This window comes from Haliotis cracherodii, unplaced genomic scaffold, assembly GCF_022045235.1.
Source record: "Haliotis cracherodii isolate W230 unplaced genomic scaffold, xgHalCrac1.p SCAF_9, whole genome shotgun sequence".
Taxonomy (NCBI): domain Eukaryota; kingdom Metazoa; phylum Mollusca; class Gastropoda; order Lepetellida; family Haliotidae; genus Haliotis; species Haliotis cracherodii.
Genome location: NW_027266343.1, coordinates 1,502,503 through 1,508,928, shown reverse-complemented (window position 1 = coordinate 1,508,928; position 6,426 = coordinate 1,502,503).

The window sequence follows — 6,426 nt, the reverse complement described above, 5'->3', positions numbered from 1 at the left end:
TGCCCATGCACCCTGCCCATGCACCCTGCCCATGCACCCTGCCCATGCCCATGCACCCTGCCCATGCACCCTCACCCTGCCCATGCACCCTGCCCATGCACCCTCACCCTGCCCATGCACCCTGCCCATGCATCCTGCACCCTGCCCATGCACCCTGCCCATGAACCCTGCCCATGCACCCTGTCCATGCACCCTGCCCATGCACCCTGCCCATGGACCCTGCCCATGCACCCTGCCCATGGACCCTGCCCATGCACCCTGCCCATGCACCCTGCCCATGCATCCTGCCCATGCACCCTGCCCATGCACCCTGCCCATGCATCCTGCCCATGCACCCTGCCCATGCACCCTGCCCATGGACCCTGCCCATGCACCCTGCCCATGGACCCTGCCCATGCACCCTGCCCATGCACCCTGCCCATGCATCCTGCCCATGCACCCTGCCCATGGATCCTGCCCATGCATCCTGCCCATGCACCCTGCCCATGCATCCTGCCCATGCACCCTGCAAAATGCACCCTGCCCATGCTGCTGCCAGACTGTGGGTGAAGGGTCCTGGAAGGAAAGAACTGTTACCATTCTGTACAACCTATAGTAGGACTATATTATCGCCGGCTCTATATTCTAGCTGTATCATAATCCACATCCCCTGTGGACTGTTTGCTTATGGAAAATTAAGCATGATATTTCATCGCTTACAGGGAGTGGTCGGGTAGCCTAGTGGTTAAAAAGATCCTCGTCACGCTGAAGACCCGGGTTCGTTTCCCAACATGGGTACAATGTGTGAAGACCATTTCTTGTGTTCCCCTCCGTGATATTGATGGAATATTGCTAAGATCATCCGTCCGTGAAGATCCGTGGTAGAATTACTCTTCAACAACCCATTCTTGCCATATAAGGCTACCATGCTTGTCGTAAGAGGCGACTAACAGGATCAGGTGGTCAGACTTGCTGACTTGGTTGATGCATGTCATCGATCCCAATTGCGTAGATAGATGTTCATGATGTCTATCACTGGATTGTCTGGTCTAGACTCAATTATTTACAGATTGCCGTCATATAGCCGGAATATTGCTGAGTGCGGTGTTAAACAACAAGTAAACAATAATGCCATCACCACTCTCATTACTACAACCAAACTGATGGGGGCAGTAAGGATGGGTGGTGGATGAAACGCTCACTCATCGCACCAAAGGCCTGGTTCGAATCACCACATGGGTACAACATGTAAAGTCCATTTATTTTATCCCTCGTTGTGATATTGCTGGAATTCTGCTAAAATCTGTGTAAACTGTTTAAAGTGATAAAGAACTCCCAAAATATGCTACAAGCCGTGCTATAACTGAAATATTTTATTAAATGTTGACTAACTCACTGCAAGTTGTAAGGTACTGTTAAAGTGTTTTTTAGTCTTACTCCTGGGCCCACTTGCACAAAGCAATCTTAGCGCTACAACTATTGTAAGCCTGAGTTAAAGTATGGGAGTTACGATCATCTTAGCGCTAAGATCGCTTTGTGCAAGCAGGCCCTGAAGTTTGAGAATACTCTTTATAACACTAACAATATGTCAGTACCTTTGAAATAATATTTGGCAGCTGTGTAAATAATGTGAGAATGAGCAATATTCCTCAGTTCATGAGTGATGAAGGGATCGGTTGATTTGATGTACATAGCATGATAAGTTATCTGGTCACTAGATGTAATGTGTTCTGCAGCCTCTAATGAGATCTACCCTGATACGATGCCCCTCTGCACGAAGATCTGATGACCTCTCCACATTAGGTGGCATTAAGCAAAATTTCTAATCAGCCAATCATTTTAGAGTTTCTAAATTCTTGAAACACGTGGCCGCAGCATTCAGACCAGCATATCTGATTTCTGTATCTCAATAACAAAGGTAATACAAGCAGTTCCCAATGTAAATAATAAAGGCCATGCCATAAATGTTTTTGTGGATATCTTATGCATCCTGTGGCGTCTACACCCAAGGAATACTTGTGTTATGTGGGTTTTCTTTCTAAAATCAAAATTTACCAATTAGGCCACACATTTTTTATTTTATGTTTCACAGGCCGCCTCAACTGAAAAGCAGCCGGTGTAAGCAATAAATATCAAAAATATTTATTTTTATTGTCGCACGCCAGTAATATGGGCCCTTTATGCTACGAAAAATGTTATACATAAATTCCTTGTCTGCATCACTATCAGGTGATTCAAGAAGCCAGCTGCAGTTTTAACTCCACGGCAGAACTACTTTCATATGAATAAATAAAAAAAGATGATTGACAAGGCTATTTATTTTTATTTCAATTTCGACCGACTGTGTTAAAAAGCGGGAATATTTACGTGAAACATAAAATTATGTGTGGCCTTTAGGTGGAAAAGTAATGAATGTTGGGGAGAAGTAGTCATCTGATTGGCCCAGAACCCACACCTCCTTCATTTAGATTTGAAGGTCAAAGATTACTCAGGGTTCACCACATTCAACCTTTTGTGGATCATCAGACGTCCTCTCAGAGGGGTATGGTATAAGAGGAAAGGATCGGATATGAGATTGTGCGTTCTGGATTATTTTTTGAATACATATTTTTCTATGATGTATTGAATGGAATCAATGTTATATCTTCTGTGTTCTCTTGTATGCAGTGTGTCATGACAGCTTTTAAGTTTGATGTTCAATACTAAACCACTCAACTACTGGATAATGTACGAACAAAGCAAAACTTGAGTAATTCAGTTTGGTTTCTTCAACACTCATGGGTAATCAAACATTTACTGAACTGAAACAAGTAAATTCTTTGATCAACTTGGGAAAGTTGTATGGGAGGGTTAAATTTTTGTTCTCAGTAACCAAATTACCAAGGTTACACTGTGTACATGATATTTATGTCTACATGTATATGTGTGTATATGTATATATATCTCACCATGTTTCATACTTCTTACTGGTATATCATTTTTCTTTCTTTTAGTTGTCATGAAAGCCAAGACCCTATCTGAATTTCTCTAGGTTTGGCTAGTAACTAGTCATTAGATACTCCTTGTTCTCAGATGCATGGGGGGGGGTCGGGTAGCCTAGTGGTTAAAGCATTTGCTCGTCACACTGAAGACCCGGGTTTGATTCCCGACATGGGTACAATGTGTGAAGCCCATTTCTGGTGTTCCCTGCCGTGATATTGCTGGAATATTGTTAAAAGCGGCATAAAACCAAACTCACCGACTCTGAGATGCATGGTTTCCATAAAACATTTCATGACCAGTCATCATTTAGTAAGGCAATTGTTAATTATTTGTCCTCCCTGTCTGCCTCACCATGGAACATCCTCCTCGTATCCTTATGTTGTCCCTATGTACCTAATGCACACACATGGCTTGAACCTGTGAAGATCAGGGTTAGAATTGGTCTTCCGCAACCCAGGCTTGCTGTAACAGGCGACTATGCATGTAAGAGGCGACTACGGCAGTCAGACTCGCTGACTTGGTTGATGCATGTCATCGAATTCCAGTTGCGTAGATATATGTTCATGATATCAATCACTGGACTGTCTGGTCCAGATTTCATTATTTATACAGAATGCCATCATATAACTGGAACATTACTGAGTGTGGCGTTACACAACAAAGAAAGATGGCTTGAACAGTTTGAAAATATACATGAAATGCCACCGGTATCACATTTTGGAAATTTTGTCTGAAAATCTAATTTATTGTGTTCTGATATCATGTGGCCATAGCAACCATTGTGGGGACCATAAGGTCCACCTTGGAACTGTCTTGTGGCTGTAGGAATAATCACATTGCTGTATGAACCATCTCGTTTCTTGTACCATTGTGTGGTATGGGCCATCATTTCTAGACTCAACTAAAGTGGATCTGTGCCTGTTGTTCTTATGTATATAAACTTGAGAAGATGACTGGGTTTGTTTGTCTTTTTTGTATATGTGTGTGGACTAAACAATTATGAATAATATACTCATAAGCATGATACAAAATGAAACACATTTGTGATATTGATATACAGTATGTAAGGTGTGAGCACATGAACTATCTATGGAGCATGGATACCTCATTTGGAACCAAGTTAATGTCATTGAGGAAATGGGGCAGTGGGGGTAGCCCAGTGGTTAAAGTGTTGGCTCATCACCGGAAGTCCCAGGTTTGATTCATCTTCATGGTACAGTGTGTGAAGCATATTTCTGGTGTCCCCCTCCGTGATATTGCTGGAATATTGCTAAAAGTGGCATAAAAAAACTCATTCATTCATTGTTGAAAAAAAGTAAATGCGTAACCAAAACTTAACATGCAAGAAAAGCAACGCATGAAAAAATGGGTTGGCCCAGTCTGAATCCCCGCAATTCTCTGTGCAGAGTTGCGTCCCTTTGACACGCCAGAAACCAATGATCGTGGGTTCGAATCCCAGTTCGCAGTGATTATGTTTCTATAGCTTTGTCAGCACCATACCCGTCTGTGCTCGTGCGTTTCACCAAAGTGGTAAACGTCAGAGACCTCACTTCAGCCTGTCTTCCCACATTAAGCTGACAGGTCGAGATATAACTGGACTGCTATATACAAAGCGGCGTTAAGCCCAACTCACTCACTATTTCGAAACGTCAAACAGATGGCACAAAATGCAGACCCGTTTTCGCCATGTTCCATATACTAGTAACCACGGAGATTCCATCTTAGCTGTGGTGCCGTCTTTGCTGTATGAAAACCTTCCTATTCTGAACCAATGATTATCACAATTAACATATATATGCAGACGTTGATCATGGGGTAATGTCTGTAATGCATTGCATGTGGAAGCCAGCTTATACTGTCTGTGAATCCTGGCTAGACTTACATCTAGTCTCTGAAATGAACTATCGTACAGAAAAAAATAGTTCATAAATTATCTTAATTAAAAAAAGGAGCCCAGAGACTCTCTTCATTTTCAGACATTGCAGGGATCTAGACTTGCCAAACATTATAGACTTGCATGGGCTGTATGTGATATATTTGTATCATAGTCTGTAAGACCGACTAAATCCTGGCTCTACAACGGATTGATGTGTATAGGTCGCCCAAATTGTATGTTTTCTCGTTTAATATTCATTTTAACTTGATATAAGTAAAATAATATCACTATAACTCCCTACGTGCAGCTTGACCCGTGAAGATCCGGGGTAGAATAGGTCTTCAGCTACCCATGATTGCCGTATAAAGGCGACTATACTTGACGTAAGAGGCGACTAACGGGATCGGGTGGTCTGACTCGCTGACTTGGTTGATGCATATCATCGTATTCCAATAGCGTGGATCGATGCTCGTGATGCCAATCACTGGATTGTCTGGTTCACACTCGATTATTTACCGACCACCGTCATATAGCTGGAATATTGCTGAGTGCGCGTTAAACTGAAAATAAAACAACAAAACAAAGCATATGTGACAACCCATCGCGTCAGGTGAATCAGGTGTGGTTCTTGGGCCAATCAGATGGCAGTTCGGCTTCATTTCATTACCACCTCGATTGCGAAATGAATGTCAATCTAACAACAAAAATCCAAACAGAACACAAATATTCCCTCGATAGCACACACTTTTGGGTGTAGAACACATATATTCCCTTGATAGCACACACTTTTTGGTGTAGATGCCACGACGCTCAGAAACGACATGATATATAGAGTATCCACAACATATATAGCGCGGCTATTATTTTTTTCATTTGTAACTACACGTTTATGTTCGTTCAAGAGGTACAGAAATCACATATGCTGCTCTGAATGTTTCTCCAGTTCGCGCTTAGAATTTTTAATCAACGAAGTTGATTGGCTGATCTGAAAGTTCACCTAACGCGACCTTCTGTGAAGCGTTTGTCAGATTTTTATCTAGAGAGGTCATCATACGGGAGTAAAATTGTTTGATAATGAAATTGGTTTCAAATGTTACGTGTGTCTAGAACGAAAAAAACAACAAGAAGTAGTGTTCTATTTGTTGTCAAGTACTTAGATCCTTGTTTAAGTAGCATGCTGAATTATTTATCATATATAGCGTTTCTCACTGTCAAAGCCATCACAAAAATTCTCAGCCATCGAACGTGAATAAATCAGTTTGTATTACCGAAGTGTCATACGGGGTGAATCAGATGCATAAAGTTAATTGCAAGTTTGTTTGTTGTTTACGCTGCACTCAGCAAAATTCCAGCTATATGACAATGGTCTGTAAATAAGCGAATCTGGACCAGACAATCCAGTGATAGACATCATGAGCATCGATCTAAGCAATTGGGATACGATGACATGCATCAACCAAGTCTGCGAGCCTGACCACCCGATCCCGTTAGTCGCCTTTTACGGCAAACAGACAGGAACTCGTTTATGCTGAGTAAATATTAATATAAACACCCTATATGTAAGGGGTATATATGTTTATTCACTGCTC